Source organism: Falco rusticolus, chromosome 1 (assembly GCF_015220075.1).
Source record: "Falco rusticolus isolate bFalRus1 chromosome 1, bFalRus1.pri, whole genome shotgun sequence".
NCBI lineage: Eukaryota > Metazoa > Chordata > Aves > Falconiformes > Falconidae > Falco > Falco rusticolus.
This window is the reverse complement of record NC_051187.1, coordinates 100,513,081-100,531,161: the sequence shown is the minus strand read 5'-3', so window position 1 is coordinate 100,531,161 and position 18,081 is coordinate 100,513,081. Positions and strand designations below refer to the sequence as shown.

Genomic DNA, 18,081 nt, shown 5'->3' with positions numbered 1-18,081 from the left:
TTCTTCATGACTTTCCCACCCCCATGATTTTTTTCAAGAATAAACAGCTGGGGTTCTTCAACATTCAAACACTGGCACAGGTTGCTCAGAGAAGCTGTGGAGTTTCCAACCATGCAGATTCTCAAAACCTGACTGAACATGACTCTGAACAGCCTGTTTCAGGTGACCCTGCTTGAGTAGGTGAGTTGAACCACATGACTTCCGAAAGTGTGTTCCGACCTCAGCATATGTGGGGATTTTTTTAATTGTTAAAAACACCTTACAGCTTTAAGCACCATTAAACAGGAAAAGACTTCTGTCCACCACCCCCACCTTCTGCCATAAAGCCTTTGAATACATCTAGTTAAAACATTATGGAATCTGTAACAACTGCAATTACTGCATTAATCTTGTATAGAAAAGGAAAGTAATTATTAATTGAAGTACAAGCACAGAGTATGGCATGGTCTCACTTTTTTCTTTATATCAAATAACACGAAAGCTCTGTTGTGTTCTAGTGATGCTCATAATAAACTAATTTATAATTTTTACAAATAATAATTCAGAGGACTAGCAAACCCTGCTAACGCTCAGAATCTGGTTAATTACAGCACAGAGTCACTATGTAGCGATAAAGTCACTGTGTAGGTCATAAAATACTATATAAAGATTATTTTGCCAGTGATGACCAATTCAACTTGTGCAGATAAATCAACAGCAACACTTCCAAGTTCACTTAGTTCTTCCCTCCTTGTATCACTGGCACAAAAATGATAATGCCAGATCAGACAGCACTTCTCCATTATTCTCTAGCGACCTCGTCCAGCAACGACGAAAAGTATCGTTTAGAAGAGGGTGGACTGCTATGTTCCCAAGTCATAGATATTTACCTAAGAAGAACAGACAATTCCAGGATCCCAGAAGTTCCTACCATATGTATATAGACCTTAAACAGACAAATGAGACAGAAGTCTGAACAATGAAGAAGTAAAGGAAGTCTGAAATGTGCAAGGAAAACAGAACACAGGAAAAGGAAGAGGTCAACTTCCAAAAACAAAGGAGAAATGACAGTGGAACATGCTAGTTAGCTAGGCTGAGCTGGGACAATTGCAGCTGTTTTTTCCATTATACTTTTTTTGGTTCACCTCTCTGATTAGACATCCTTACACCATTCTTCACTGTCACAAAAGAAGTATTCAAGCAAAAAAATTTTAAAAAAATTATAGCAAGTCACATTTTCCAAACTTGAATTTCTAATTGATTCATCCTCCAGCCAGAAAAGAAAGGTTGAGACTTCACTTCACACAATGTGTCAGTGCTAAAAAATGCGATCGTTCCTCAACTAAAACAAATTCAGTGACAAAAAAAAATTCCTGCAAGGAAGGTATTCATGCACCTTGACATTACTGAGCACCAAGAGACTTTAAGCAGAACACTCCAAGTGTTGTCAATGTTTTAATCCAGCTCTCTTATAACAATCAATCCCGTAAGGACCTGCTGCTGAAAACACATGCTCTGTAGCTGACTTTTAACAATCAATTGCCTTACACTGGGAAGGTCATATGTTATAGTGAAGTATTTCCTGCATTAGCCTGTGTATCCCACTGTATATTAGGATACTTTAACGACCTAGTGAAGCCACACACTTGTGTGTCTGCATGAATCTCAGTCAGTGAATTTACAGTACATTGCTTCAGGATTATTGAGGCCTAAACTGCTTGTTGCAATTAATCACAAAAGGGAAAAGGCGGCAGAAGAGAAAAAGACATCAGTCACCTCAGAACTTACACACAGGTCAAAACCTTGGTGACTCCTGCTACATCCATGTGTGCTACGGCAATGCACAGATCCACATTTTGTTCCATCTTTCCAACTAAAGCTTTAGTAAAATTGTAGAAACTGTTAAACCTACCAAAAACATAGGTCAGCATTGCCCAGGATTTCATTTAAACAAGGTATTTACTATGGCCAGTGTTGTAGACAGATATTTTCACAGAATCTCCTTTATCTACCACAATATTTTCAATGAAACTCCAGGACAGATTCCTGGGCGGTATCTTCCGTTGAAATTACCAAGCACAATGGAAGTATACAAAAATAGATGCCTGCACACATACAAAGCAAACTGTACTGTATTACATAAGAGAAAACACTGACACGCTCAACTGAAAGGAGTAATTTTCACTTGCTTTTAGGAGCATGCCTTGAACTTTACCGGCGATTTTATCTAGGGACTTGCCTTTTCAGGTATTCAAGTTTCTCTTTTTGAAAATCAGTTTACTGTGAAAGAGGAAATAATTTTGACTAACCAGACCTGCACACCAGCTATATTCATTGGCTCTGGACAACATAAATTAATCAGTCTGTAGTTTGCTGTGGATGAGGGTTGTTCCCCCCCCCCAGATGAAAATGGAGTTGTAATAACATAATGATAAGAGCAGCGCTGTGCTGAACACACTGAAAGGGAATTCTAGACAATTAGCCAGAGGCTGCAATATACTCGGAGGTTCACTAGTCAGTTCTGGGTACTGCCGTTCGACACACATGCAATTAAGAGCCAACAGCTGTTTCATTTCAGCACTGATGAAAAACAATACTCCTGTGGCAGTCTCAACTTCACCTTTAAAAACAATGCAAAACAAAATCCATGAACACCTCCTGACTCATAATTCTTCAGAAATACACATCTCCAGACATTAAGGATCTCCTCCCAATGTAATTCAACTGCCACATACAAGCACATGTACAAAAATCTGCCCGCATGAAAACTACCTTCCAAATTAAGCAATCTTACAAATAAAAGAGATATTAAGCTACCAGCATTCTCTACAAAATAAGATAATTTTCAAACCCTACCAACCTAGAAAAGAAAAAGCAGACTTGTCAGATCAGGGTACTTTAATGTCATCATCTTTCTAGCTGACCAGACTTTATTCCTGATAGATTATGAGCCTCAGATGTTGCCTGTTTCTGTACTGCTACCCCTAAGAAGCTGGATACATGCATCACAGACATTCTGCAGGCAGAGATCAGCATCCATTACAGGCAAGCCAGTCTTTACAGAAGGCTTTACAGAAACAGGCAGGCACTGACAAAATCAACCTAATATAACACATTTTTCTTTTCTGTTTGACAGACAGAACAATGAAGTGTAGAGAAGTGGCCGACCTGGCACAGCAAGAGGATGGACCAAGACCTCAAGTTTCAATCCCAGCTTCTTACTAACAATATTCAAAACTTTCCTTTCCAGTGAAAGGAAAACCAATTGTTTCATAAACTAGTTGTAAGACTATGTTTATAATTCCCTAGCAGAAAGAAACATGACCAATGTTTCTAATAAATGCAAAGTGTCCGGCAATTATACAGATGAGGAAAAATATGCAAGTTCCCACCCACTCACCCTCAACTTTTGAACTCTTATACCTAAAGTGATAAACTAACTGAGGCAGCATTACAGGCTTAGGAAAATATACACGAAAATTCTTCCATAAATCATGGAGTGAATTTACATCACTGTACTTACTGCAAAGGAATTCCCTTGCAGACACCTTTCCAAAAGGTTCCATTTTATTTTCATTAATACAACTGTCCGTAGAATAAATTAATCCAACATAGCAGGAATGTAATGGTCATCCTGGTCAGACTCCTCAACATTAAGGGGAAAAAGTGTAAATAAAAAACCCCTCCAGGCTCTAACACAGGCAAAGCAAACTGTAACTTTAAATGTAACTTGAACATAATTGTAAGTTGTCTTTAGAAAAATTCGAAGTGTACTCTTTCATATGACACAATCTAAAGAATTCAAAAAATACAAACGATCCAAACAAAAAACCACAGGGGAAAAAAAAATCCCCTAGACCCTCAAAACTAAATCTGCTGGTTTTAATAAGATTTCATTTATGTTAGGAAATAGCTGCTAACATAGACTTGTCATACATAAGCCATCATATTGCTAACCACGACTGTTATATCAGCAAATTTGCTGTGAAAAATTATCCTAGAACTCTGAAGAACTAAAAAAACAAATGCATTTTCTAAAATTAAGCTAAAAGGCATAAGTCACGTTTATGCTGAAGCTACATCAAATTTGTCCAGCTAAACATCTTTTATTTTCCAAAGCTAGAAACTCCCCCCTGGTTTCTAAGAACTGCTATATACTGTTGTATTTTTACAAGAACAGACAAAACCAAAAGCTAACAGACAAAGATAAAACAGTATCAGGCACCATCTTACTGTTCTAACATTTCTGGAAAAACAGTAAGTCTCAGGCTTGAGACATCCATTGCTGTTTCATTTTCAGCGTAACATGAAAATGTATATGCAGTTTCTGAATAAACATCTAATGAAGGCCTGACACATCTCCTACATCTTTTACACTAGGGTGTCTTCTTAGAAACCACACATGGTAGCTTGGCATTTTCAAGATGCATCAAAATTCTCGAGTAGAGTGGACTGACTGCAAGTCCTATTACACATATGAACTCAAGCATAGGAAGAGAAGGAAACAGGTAGTATTCAAGAAGAGACAGAACACAGAATAAAGGAAGAAATAAAGGAAGAAATATTCTAAACTTTTTAAGTGAGTTAGTTGATATTGAGGTCAGCAACAAAGCTCTTCAAATCAGAGCTACTGCACTGGGAAACAATCAGCAGTAAACATAATTTTCCAAAGTCCTTATGAGAACTTATTTTTTAAGCAAACAGACCAGAAACATATTCTAACTACAATTCAAGGTTTACTAAAAGCATTCAGCAGCACAGGAATTCCTGGCTGAACTGTGATCAAGTTCAAATGACAAATAAGTTAATAAACATTACTTCTTTTCCTTCTTTAAGGACAAAGGAAGTCTCCAGCCTTGACACAATGTAACATTCAACCAATATCGCCAAAGCTGCCTGATTTATATGTATTCTCAGATTCCTCTGATCAATTTAAAGAAGTTAATGCCATAGATACAGAAGAGGTTGGTTTGAGGGTTGGGTTTTTTTTATTTTGGTTGGGGTTTGGAATTTTTAAACATATTTTTAATTTCAAACTACATAAAATATTTAGAATATAATGTTCATTTGAATCTTCTGGCTTTTAAAACACACACACACACACATATACTGACATGCTGGAGAGACTGGGAAAAAAAAGCACCTGTATTTGTAATTCAAATAAAATAGTAATGGCATAGAACTTACATTTTCAGCTTCACCGAGTTGCCCCGCAATGGGTGCCTTCTCATCTTTCCGAAACCACCACTGATGGCACATCTATTAAAGATATGCTGTTAAAAAATACAACACACTCTTCTGTCAGGAAACCATATTTTCAAACATACAAATCAGATGTCAGCAGAAGTGGATGCTCCCTCCTGACAAAGAAATGATCAGAACACAAATTAAAATTGATGTTTTACACCACACAACTTTAAGCAAGTTTTAACACCGAGTAATACACATAATTGGTTTTAGTACATTAAGTACAGCTGACATTTTACTGACAAAGTACCCAACACGCCAAGTTGAGCTCAAATGTAAGTTTTCCTGAGGATAAGAATACCTACTTGATTTCAACTACTGATTTCTCATCCAAAAAAGCTGACTTACATCAGGTAAAGAAATAACATAATGGCAGCAAAATTAGTTAGGAATAAAAGTAAGCTTCCTCACTTGTCATCCCACTTGGTTCTTCACCACCGTTCTTAACCATCTTGAAAAGGTCTACATATCCATGCTGGTCAAGAAAAGATTCGTTCCATCACGTGTGGAATTAGGCAAATAAAACCTGGTACATCAAAATCAGAATATGTTACTTACACCACTAATTTGCAATGTCTTACTGATGCTAAAAAACTGCAGTGCTGTTCACTGAAGTGGCTACTAACTCCTAATCCACTGCATACATACCAAAGAAGTTAGGTCTATTCAAAGCCTGACTTAATTCTAATGTACGTACTAGTCTAGAGCTCACTTTCCTGACAACAGTCTTGTGCTTTGAATCATGTTAAAATAAACTGGGGGGAAAAAATCCAAACCCACATACATATGTGGGCATACACACCTAAATCAGGTAAAGAACTTGGAACAAATATTCTGTAGCACTCCTAACATGGCACGTTGATGGCTCAATTACTTCATAGCAGTCCTCACAAGAGACTGAGAAACCAGTCTCCTACTTTTCATCTAACCTCATTCCACTGCTCCAAAGCATTAAGAATTGCCATCAAAACTGCAGAGCACATCACGTAAGCAAGAACTTCAAGATGAGAATCCAAATTTACAAAGTAAAGGACAGATTGCAGGCAGAGAATGCTATCTACCCCACTCTCAACCATGTTGCTTCACAGAAAACACACCAGAAAAGGCTGAAAAGCCATTCAGAAGTTTTATAGAACATTTAACCTCTGAATATAAATTCAACCTAGAACACAACAGAAATGCTGAAGTGTACCTGATAACACTGTAATGCTACATTACTTCCACTGCTCAGATTTCTGCTTTCCGAATCAGGCTCTACTAACACACACGAAAATACAAAGGTTATTTCCAGATTTGCTCACTTGCACTTTGAAGTCTCATAAATGGAACAAAACAATTAAGTATTTAAATACAAGCACAAGAGAAAAAAAGCAGCCAAAAAAATCAAACAGACCCAATCATTGCACTCTCTAGCTGTATTTACAAAACAAGCAGCTTTTCTTTCTGGACATCTGAGCCCCCTCTCTAAAAAACAGAAGGTAAAAAAGGGAAGAAAAAAGGAAATGCCTTCCAGCAGATTTTTCTCAATAAGCATTAAGAGTAGCAAAGGAGACAGTTTGGGAGCCTTTTGCATTTTTCCATTTCTGCCAGCAGCCAGCAACTGAACAGGCCACCTAAATGCTCTGTTATTTAATGTGAAAATCTATACCCAGCTAGAGACAAAGTGCTTTTAAAAACATTTCAAGCAGCTTTTCTGCTTTTTTGCTTCATCCACTCTGCTATTCCCACTGATTGTTCCAAGGGCTTTGGCTTTTTCAACAATTTTAACTAAGGTCCTCTTTTTCACATCAAATTCCATCAAAGTGCAAGTCACTGACATATATGTCTCAATACACTTGCTTTAGGCAATCTGTTCTGCCAGGAGTTTTTTCCACTTTTGTGATTTTTAAGCCTTGTGTATGGCCTGGACCAGAGACAGATTCTTTTGAAGCAGCTGCAAAAAACAAATCTTGCTTTGAGTACAAAACAAAAACTTTGTCCAAATACACACACAGTTCAAGAGTACAAAACCAGCACAAACTCCTCCAAAGTAGATGCTTAGTAAGTAAATAAAACTTTTAGGAACATCAGAGCCCTATTTGCTAGGAATGACTCAAAAGCTCTTCTCCACATGCCACATCACAAGTCAACCTGCAGTGACAGTCAGGTGGTGTTTCACAGGTGACAGAAGCTGTCAAACTCCACAACACAAGGTTTCCTTTTAAGCCAGGAAGCTGCTCTTGCTAGGGGCCCTCCATTCAGGTGAGCACAAGCTCCCAGACAGGCAGATCTCCTGCAGCATACACAAGATTAAAGCAGAAAGGCAGTAGTAGGGAGCCACCAGTAAGCGCATTCTCCAGCACCAGCTCTGCTTGATAAGTACTACTTTCGTACTCGGTTTCCTTTTGCTGTGTCCTGAAGGTCAAAGCTTGGGACGCAGCAAGAAAGTAAGCGGCACTGGGATTATGGAGTGTGCAAACACACAGCCCAACAAGCTAGAAAAATCAACAAGCAGCTGTTTTCCTTGTTTAGGTAGAGAGGGTTGTTGCTTGTATTTGGGGTTTTTTGCAGCAAATAATATGAGTATCTGCAAAATGTCTTACCAGCCCTAAGAGAGCTTAGACATACCACATCCTTTTATAGCTTCTCTCCCACGTTCTTTAGTAGCCTCGCATACAGCTCACAGCCCTACTTGAGCATGCTGAACTAAAGGTTACACATGCCCATGCCCGCGCCAAACTCAGCTTTGAGGAGAGGTCTTCCAGGAAACAGAACACACAGGCTACCTGGGCTGTCTGTCCCCAGTGCAGACTCCACACAGCTGCTTCACTGTGACCTATGTCCAGCCCCCAGAGCAATGTAACAGGCTGCAATGAAGAAGACCAGATTTGTGGTTATGGTGGTCCTTCCACAATCAGTACTACTGCTTAAGATTGTATTCCCACTCCACATTCTAAAACAGCTAGAGAGAGAGATTTGGAAAGAGAAAAAGAGAATTCCTGCCAGCTGGAGCTGTGACTTGCCCACACCATGTTTCTAGAGACCCTGTCCAAAAGTCAGCCTGAAGGGCAGTGAATAAAAGTAACACATCTCTGCAGAATTACAGTTCCTTAGCACAACAGTATTTCTTTTCACATACTCTCCAGATGAACTTTCATACCTCACTCTGAAAAAAACCCATAAAGAAAGCTGTGCCTGTCAAGACTTGGTGCCTCTGTGAGTTGCTGGAAATAGCTTGTAATCTTTTATAAACGGCAACTCTGGCAATATCTAGCTAAGAAGCTATGATATAGTCTAATGCACAAAATATTCGAGGCTTATAAAAAAAAGGAAAATAAAACATTACAAAGCTGAGCAAGACTGTCCTAACAAGGTTAATTTTCATACTGCTGTATTACTGTTTTCTGTTTCTTCAGAATTTTGGGGTGGGTTTTTTTCTGTGACTGAGATGAGACCTGGCCAAAGGATGAGCATTTATTTGAGTTCTTGGAAAGCCAGCAAAAGGACAGCAGCAAGGGTGAGGACTGGTTCCATCAAGATGAGATACTGTAAAAGAGGACTATTACTGAAGATCACAGGTGATGCTTATTATCATGGACACACACACGCAGGCAGCATTATGGAGGAAAGAAAAGCAGAACATTAAAACAACACCTATTTAGCGTTTTCTGCACTGGCAGCAGTTAGGGCTAGCAATAAATGCAAATGCTACCTTCCCAAATATTGGTTTGCCTTAGCTGTTGATGCAAATGAAGACAGGTTTACTTTTTTCTTAAAGATGACGCTGCAACTCTAACACGACTGGGCTGCAATGCTACCAGGTCTTGGTTCTGGAGCTTCCACATAACAAAGGCTTCTCAGCTGCACACCTTTCCCTTGTGTGTGATAGAACAATTCAAAGCAGCACTGTCTGGCCAGCTTTCAGCAGTATAATCTCCTCCTACCTGAAGGTCTGCTTAAGACCTTCAAGTCCCTGATGCATATACAGTGCTGCACTCTGGTGATCCCCAGCTGCCACTTCGCTCCAAACAGCCTTACAGTTCTCAGTTCTGTGACTCTGAATGAAGGTTTGCTGCACACTGCAACAAAGCTGAAGCACAAGAATTTTTTCAACTGCAGCATGGGCTCAAATACAGAAACAAAATGAAGATGCATTCAGGTTTGCAGAAAGCACTCGCAAGAACAGGAGACTGAAGAGAAATCATGACTACCAGAGCATCGGACCTGAAGGTGCGCTGGAACATAAAGCAGATTTTTCACCATGGTGCTATCTATCAAGTAGTGAGCTCAGAGCAGTAGTGGCCACATCAGGAAGCTGAGTCGTCAGGTTGAAAAGAGACATAAAGCAGTTTGTGAACTTTGCTGATTGTCCACATACAAGAGCAACATGAGAACCGCTCCAGAATTTCCCAAACAGGAACACAGTACGACATAATACACTTCACCAACTTACACCAATTCAAGTTGCATTATACAATTATAATTTTAAAAAGAATGAAAGAAACCATATTACATAAAGAAAGCAAGACAGGAATGAGCTTATTTATGTAGACATCCCAAATATGGGGGGGGTGTGGGGGGGCAGGGAATCACATATCAGGGCCTATGCTGGAAACTACATTGCACAGACCTACCAGGCCAAACTTCATACGTTCAAGTGCACTTACACTGCTGAAGCCACTAAACCAGCTGAACACAGCGCACACACAGCCATTACACAGCTATTAACAAGATAATAAATATTTTGAGCTTAAGGTAAACCACAGATAGATGGATGACCTCATCCTGATCTATGTACTCCAAGCTTACAGCCTTCAAATGACTGTCATTACTTACTTGACACAGACTTAAACCTGTCATTTACCTTCAGAAGGTAGTTCACATGACTTCACCTCCTAATAGTGTAAAAAACATAAGCAAGGTCCACTTAAATAGTTTTAAATGGTGATTTAACACAGGCAATTTTTGAGATGGAACACAGATCAGTTACATAAACCAACCCACTGGTAGATTAAAAAACCCAGTGGAATCATGAGTGAAAAACTTAACCTTTTCCATAATGATGGCTGTATTCAGGAGAAAATATCAGTGTATAACTTTATTTAATTCTGAGAGGCAATGTGACAGCTAATTAACACCCCATTGACATTTTTATAGTAGCAGAGCCTCTATAAGAAAAACAAAGGCAACAACTTCCTAAAACTCAAGGACTAAAAATTCAGAAACTTTTACCAGAGCTGAATTCACATGCATCAGAACTCTGTTTAAAATAATAATTAGACCAATTACACTGGCCATTTAGCATATACTACAGATCAGTACACAGGTAGGAGTGAAAGACAAGAGACCACACAACACCTTGGAACTAGAACCCTCCGAAGTCCCTATTACAACATATTTATACACTAATTCAAGACAACATAATGCTCTTTTATGTGACAATCCATCTATATCACTAAAGTGAAACAGCTGTACAGCTGTAAGCATACCAGAGATGTTTCCTAATACCATGTCTAGGCTCACAGTTTTATCAGGTACTACTGCACTTTCACATTCCTTAACACAGAGATCCTTACTTCCCTCTACATCAGTGCCTTCCCCTGCTGAAATGCCTTAATATCAATAAAAAAGAAAGAAAAAAAAGAAAAAAGTAAACAAGACCACCAGAAAAAAATACAACTCCACAGTTAAAACCAAAACAAAAGCTCAACAGGGGAAAGCCGATAAGGAATTAAATTATAGGCTTAATAAATTAAAGGATTTCTAAGGTGTGCTTTGATGCTGTTGAACTTCCTTCACAAGCTCTTCACATAATCCATAGGAACAGAAACTAATGCAGCTGCAAAGTGCTGCAAACACACGACAAGCAAGCCCTGCCCTTGCCGTGGTGACTCTACCCAGCTAAATCAGGGATAAAACTCTCATGCTTACAAATGTATACCATACTTCAATTTTTCTGCATTTCTGTAATTTGCTTCAGGTTCATCTCAACCTTTGGCTCTCCAATCACATCCCAAGATGTATTAGCTAAAGCTTTTATTGCAGTGAAGGTGAAATGGATGAAAAGCCACCTGATGATCTTCTCTGTTCTTTACCTCAAATACCCAAAATACTTCTGGAAGTTTTTTTAAGTTCCATATGAATTATTCTCATCTTTTCACAAGGTCCTACTGAAAGACCTGAGATGCATGCTAAACTTTATCAAGATGCTGTATAAAAACGTTTTAAGTGTCTCTTAAGAATCGAACTGATCTTAGTCATTTAGAACAAGAGTTAAGAGAAGTAATAATAAATATGGGGAAGTGACTCCTTTGAAGTCAGCCTCCTCTTAGGTCCCAGTGACCTTATGGCACTTGATCAGCAGAACTCCAGATCGTGTCCAAAGCACGTGTCAATACTACCCTACGGACACAAATAACCACACCATAAACATGTTTCAGCAAGTTCACAACTGTTCAAAACGAACCCCTTAAAAGTACAAACATTTTTTTCATTTCTTTTTGCACGGAGTGAACTTATATCGCGGAGCTTCGCGAGATGCTTTTAAGGCTGACGGCCGCTCCACATCACTTGCTGGGGACAAACGGGCGAGGCATTCCCACCGACCCGCCAGCCCCGACCTCGCCTCCAGCAGCCGGTGCCGCCGCACAGGCCGCGGCTGCCGGCGGGGCAGGGCAGGCCGGGCCGCGGCCCTCCCAGGCTGCTCCAGCCGTGGGCCCACAGGAAGGCCCCTGCGCAGGGCAGTCCCGAGCGGCGGCCTCAGTCCGGCGGCGCAGGGACCCACGGGCCGCCAGCGAGGAGGCTGCCCCGACCCCTTCCCCGCGCAGGGCGGCTGCTAGCGGGGGCCCAACACCCGCGGCGAGCCCCCGGCTGGCGGGCGGGCCCCGCCGCGCAGCACCCGCCCCGCTGCCTCCCCTCCCACCCGCTGGCAACTCCTCTACAGTGACGCTTAAGGACGGGCCCCTCAGCGCCACCAGGCCCGCCGCGACGCGGGTACGCATCCAGGGGTGCCTCCGCGCAGCCACCAGCGCGGGAAGGCTGCCCGCAGCCGCCGGGGGAGCCGGCTGCCTCCCCGCCCCCGAGATGGCGGAGGCCGCGGCGAACAGCGCCGGGCCCCGCGCCCTATCGGGAGCAGGGGGAGGGCGAGACTCCTCCCTGGTCCCGCCGCTCCGCGCCAGACCCCGCCGGCCTTTACCTCCCGCCGCTCGGCTCGCTCGCTTCCGCCGCCGGCGGACGCAGGGTCTGGAGAGCTGCGCGGCGGCGGGGGAGGCTCCGGGGGAGCGCGCGCTGCGGCGACACAGTGCCGCTCTCCGTCCGGCCGGGGAAGGACAGCCCGGGAGGAGGCTCCGCGCCGCGCCGCCCCCCACACGGCCGGGGCCCGCAGCGCCGCCCTGGCCGCTCCCGCCTCTGCGCGCCTCGCCCGGCTGCACCGCCGCCGCCGCCGCGGGGACCGGGCCTGCGGGGGGCGGAGGCAGCGGCCGCTCCCCGCCTCGGGTGTCCCGCGCGGCTGAGGCGGGAGGGCGGGAACTGCTGGCGGGGCTCTGCCTCAGGCCTCCTGCGGGGTATCGCCGGGCCCGGCCCCCCGGCAAAGGGGCCGCTTCGGAAGGAAAGGGAGAGGAAACGCGGGAGCGGGGCAGGGGCGGGGGCTGCCGCCTCCCACCAGCCGAGGGCCGGCTGAGGGCAGCTCAGCTCCCCGGGGGACGGCTCTCGCCGCCTGTCCCAGTGTTTACCGGTACAAGCTGACTGCCGGTACAGCTCCGCGCGTTCACCTTCGGGAAGGGCGACTGCTCTGCCGGTACGGGAAGCCCCGGGTGGCACGGCAGAGCCTGCCTGTAGGGGGCATATCGGTGGTGACAGGGCGTCGGCGAGTTCAGCAAACAACTGCCCATGGCGGAGGCCAAGAAAAGCCAAGTGACAGGTTTCAAACTTGTAACAAAAAGAACAAATGTCTCATTTCGTGTGCCGCTGCCCGGTTTTACTAAGCAATTTCTAACTCGCAGCAGAAGAGAGGGCTCCTGCAATCCAGAATGATGCAGTGGATCTGCGGGCTGATGCGGGAGGAGAAACCCCTGCGGCGGGCAGAGGAGTTTTTTGGGAAGCCGAGTTGAGCCTGGCGAGACCTGGCATCAGCGATTGCTGTGGAGGTTGTGAGCTGCAACTGAAGAATCAGGGAGCAGCTGGTTAGGAGAGGGCTTCGCTATCTGCAACAAGCAGTGGACATTTGATGGAGATGTGCAATGGAACATTATGGAAAGATGAAAAGGAAGGGAGACATGCTCCTGACAGACTGAGATGCTGATAAGTAGTTCTTAAATTAGAACTGCTGTGAAGCCACCATGATGGGAACTAGGTACCTGAATGAGTTTTGCATTTATCAACAAACACAAGAAAGCTCTTAAAAGTAAAAACATAAAAAAAAAAAAAGCCAACCCAGCACTCGAGGAGGTTCTACTGGGAAGCTTTTCTGTAATTTTATAGAAGTGTGCTGATCTCAGAAATTTCACTGTTAAGTAACGGGCATTAAAGTGTATTTGGAAAATTACCGATGACATTTACCCATTACCAATTTCTAAGAATAGGTCTTCATTACATAGCCCATAGGCATCCTTGTCAGCTCTGTCTCCCTGCCTGTCCTAGCAAGATAATAAGCAGGGCCTTCACTTCTTCACACTTGTTCATTCGATTCCCAGAAGGAAATGGGTGCCTTCCTACGCCCCATTGTCTTGAGATACCTCCTTGCCATCTGTATTCAACCGTCTCCCCTTAGGGCACAATGCCTCAGGAGAACGGTGGCTGGAGGTGTCCCGTTGTGATTTTCCTAGCAAACAGAATCAACGACACTCCTGTGAAAGGGGAGAAGCATTTCCCCCCGAGGGGAGTAAGGTTGTCTCCTAGCCCTAAGGTCCCTCACATTGTGTTTCATCCCCATTAAAGAACGAGGCGGCACCCCTGACCTTCATTTGTCCGTCATTCTCCTTCAGAGAGGGAAACGAGAAGTGGCCTTCAGCAGCCTACTAAAGCGCTGCCTATTTGGCACCTAATCTTAAATGCTTCGCAAGAACAACCAAGAAGTCACGGACAGCTTTGTGCCTCAGTCACTCGTAGTCCCACTGCAGCTTCTTTCTGGGTCCTGGAGAGTCCTTCCCTCAGCCACCAGGGCCAACCTGTTTCCATTAGAGATGCAGCTTTAGAATTGATGTCAATAAAGAATAAGTAAGTGCAAAAATTATAGCGAGTTTTAAGGTGAATTAACTATGCGTGGGTAGCTCACTGTAGCTGTTCTGTGAAAACTGCAGAAGGGTGCTCAGACTAGTTTCTCTAGAGCTTGTAGGGATCACAGTCTCAAAGTGTTGCCTATTTGGTAGCACAGCAACAGGAAGGTAAATAGGTTTTATATGTAGAATTGTATATATTTTGCAGTAAAAGTAACTTTAGAAGTTTTGAAATTAGTATTCAAAGCATTTAATGTTTTATGAATTAAATTGATTTAGGCATTGCTAATTTGCTTGTCGCTTTGCTGGTTTAGTGCTTATCTTGTAGTTCTATCGTATGCAATGTTTAAATAAACAAGGACAAACATTTACATTTCTAACACAATACGTAAAACGTATACATACTTATCCACAGGATGTGCTGGCAAGTGTCAAAAAAACTGTTTCTGGCCACGACTTACAAAAGGAAAAGAAATAATTACTCAATACACTGAAACTGTACATGTCCAAAAATCTGGAGGAAAAGCCTTGATCAGAATTTGTGTGTGCATGTGGTGTCAAGTGATGCTTTCATTCATGTACCAGGAACTGTTTCCTTACTTCATGTGCTCAGTGTCTGGACAAGTATAAGAAACAAAATCGTTTTTCTTTAAGGGTGTGATGCTGGTAATGTGTTAATCATAGGTTTGGAAAAATAGGTCATGTAAATTCCAGTCTAATGACTGCATCTTTATATTTTTAAGGTTGCCAAAAAAGAGGAAGAGAGAGGTTTTCATTACACTTAAGTCTGATAGCCTCCATTAAACTGCACTGCTACTGGGGTGTTGCTGCTGGCACTTGATGCATGAAACTATGTTCTTTGCCAGTTGTACATATTACAGTATTTGACACCATGAAAATGCCAGACTAATTTGGGTACTGGCAGATTTCTCACTACCACAGTTAATGCTTTAAATAGGGATTTTGGTATCTAGATAATTATAATCACTGTAATAGAGGTTCTTTCAAGTATGTGTGGTTTTGGGGGGGGGGGGGTTTGAGTACTCACATAACTTTTTCAAATATAACACAATAACCACTTATTATCTGCTACTGTTTTGGGGTGGGTTTTTTTCATTCTTTTGTCTCTCCTTATGTCTACAAGTTGGCTTGCTTTTACTTGGAGTGGTTTGAACCTATAGCATGTAATCTGTGCTGTTTGGCTCAAGTGTTTAGTCTGGTCTTCTCTGAATGCTTTAACAACAGATTTTCCATTTTAGCTTCTACAATGCTACCTTCTCAAAGTGGAAAAAAGACTTTACCGTGTTGTTGCTTATTAATGCATATTTAATGCACATTGCATTAAAATAGTATTATTACCAGAGTTGGGCCATAAAAAAAAGGACATGTCAGTCCCTTTTAATGTTTCTGATTATATACAGCTTAAGTCTGCTCAGCAAATTGTGATTTCCTTTCTTATATGCTCAATTTGTCTTTGAGGGTCTACAGTTAAAAAGATTAGATCACATTTTGATTTGCAGGAACAATTTGCAGCTAAACTTATGGTTTAATGAACATTCTGGTGTGGCAAGAAGATATATTTAATTTTGTCCATTTTACAGACTTCTACTTACAGTAACATGTTGAATATACAATAATAAATACTGTAGGAAAATGCCTGAGAAATTAGGGTGCGTTAAAAATTCATGCCTGCCTGTAGTAAATCTTTACAGTATCTTAACAGAAACTTGAGATACAGTTTTTATCATTATTCAGAATTTTAGTTTGGGCCATTAATATATACAGTCAAAGCCCAAAATTATCGTGAGTTTTTCCTTCCTTCAGAGAGGAGAGATGAAAAGAGCTCTCATCTAGTTCCTGCAGAAACCATTTTCATAAAACTTGATTCAGTCCCTCCATGCTATAACCTTTCACTTCCTAACGAGACTGCAACATTCTGTTGCCACCTTTAGGTTTCATTTACCATTGGGGGAAATAAAAAGTGTTAGCTTTTCCCTTTTTTTTATTTTTTAATAGATTTACCTTAATGCTGATTTAAGATGTTTAACTTCACTTCTTCAAATGACTGTGTCTCCAGTTAATATTACTTTGTCCGTGATATTGGAGTTTGTGTTCCTACAAAAGATAACTCTTCCCCCAGCCAGAATTTGATTTCCGAAGTAAAAATTTAATTCCTTAAGTTAAAAAAAAAAAAAAAAAAGCGGGGGCAGGGGGGGAAGGAAGGATAGAAATGTTAGAAAAATAAATGTTTGCACACTAACTCACATAACTGTCTCTTTCTTCCACCCCTCTCCAGATTAGTCAAATGCACGGTGATTTGTGGTGGTTTAGCTCCATAAAGGAACTCCACATCTGGCTTCTATACTTGAAATATATTGATCTTCTGTTCCATATAGCTATTGGTTCTGTAGAAACAGTATCACTGCAGTAATGCTAGTCATTTTTTCATTCCAAATAGTACACCTTTATTACAACTAAATTAAAATAATGTCTTAATTCCCTTTATGCAGAGTTCTATTTCAGCATTATTTTAAATGGGGAAAAAGTAGTATTTAGATGCAGCAAAAATCTATCTCATGGAGCATTTTTTGCCCACTTAAGACAACAGCAAAAATTCTGCTGATTTCAATAGGATCACATTTTCAGGTGAGCAAGTCACTAATTCCAGCATTACCACTAATGAATTGAGAAGTTACTTAAGAAATCAGTACTTTGATTTGCCAATGTGTCAGTAAACTATCAAAGTAGTTTATAAGGTTACTGCTGAAAGTTAATAGTTCTAATTTTTTTAATTCTCATTTAAAGGCATTCTTAAGCAGCGTATTACTAATCTTCATTTAAAGTACTTGTATTTCAGTGAGATGCTCCAGATACACTACAAAACAGTTGTAACATTTCCTTATTATACCTATTATACTAAACATCACCAGAATATACAAACTACAAATATGACTGGGTTTTTGGAAAGCAGATGCAGAGGGATGATGACAATTACTGCCGTAATCTAAGAAGTAAAGAATTCTACTTAATTGTGTCTTCTCAGCAGGCAAAGAATGAGGTCATACTTGTATAGCTGACAGAAGCCTCATTGCTACAAGGCCCTTCTGAATTTGGAATAGGCTCACACTTCAGTTTTGATTTGTGATGAATCTAATTCCTTTATTGGATGTTCTCTGCTATGCTGTTTTTATCAATCTGATACGTCAATTTTCATGGATATCAAAAATCCATCCTGATCTGTTTAAAATGCAGAAAGGAAAAACAAATTATGTTTAATATGCCTCCTTGGCATGCGATAAAAAGTATTAAGCTGACTTCAATTGTAACTGTCATGGTTTTATCTGTTGAATACACTGCCTCTGTTTTTAAAAAAAACTGCAATGATCCTATCCCATGGCAAATTTAATATCAGAGATGTTAGAGATCAGTGTATTTAAGACATGGTGTAAGAACAAGGCTAGTGGAAAAACTGCATTATCTGTATTATTGTAAAAATGTCAGATTTAATTTATATCACTGCAGTAATTAGACCAAGCTTAAGAGAAAAAAAATGAATCATGTTTGACACTTCTGTAACTTTTACCACCACCAAAATAAAATCGACAGCTATGGGGGATCCACTTTATACGTCAGTTAGCTGACATCACTTCTGAAACAAAATGCA

General features: G+C 41.4%; 1 protein-coding gene across 1 annotated transcript in view; it reads right to left on the bottom strand.

Moving 5' to 3' along the window:
- N4BP2 (NEDD4 binding protein 2) overlaps window positions 1-12,583 on the bottom strand; it is a 43,429-nt gene extending 30,846 nt beyond the window's left edge. The window contains 3 exon segments of the mRNA XM_037391718.1: window positions 5,167-5,339; window positions 5,638-5,752; window positions 12,401-12,583. The gene's annotated coding sequence lies outside the window, so the exon portion shown is untranslated.
- Between the last annotated feature and the right edge of the window lie 5,498 nt (window positions 12,584-18,081).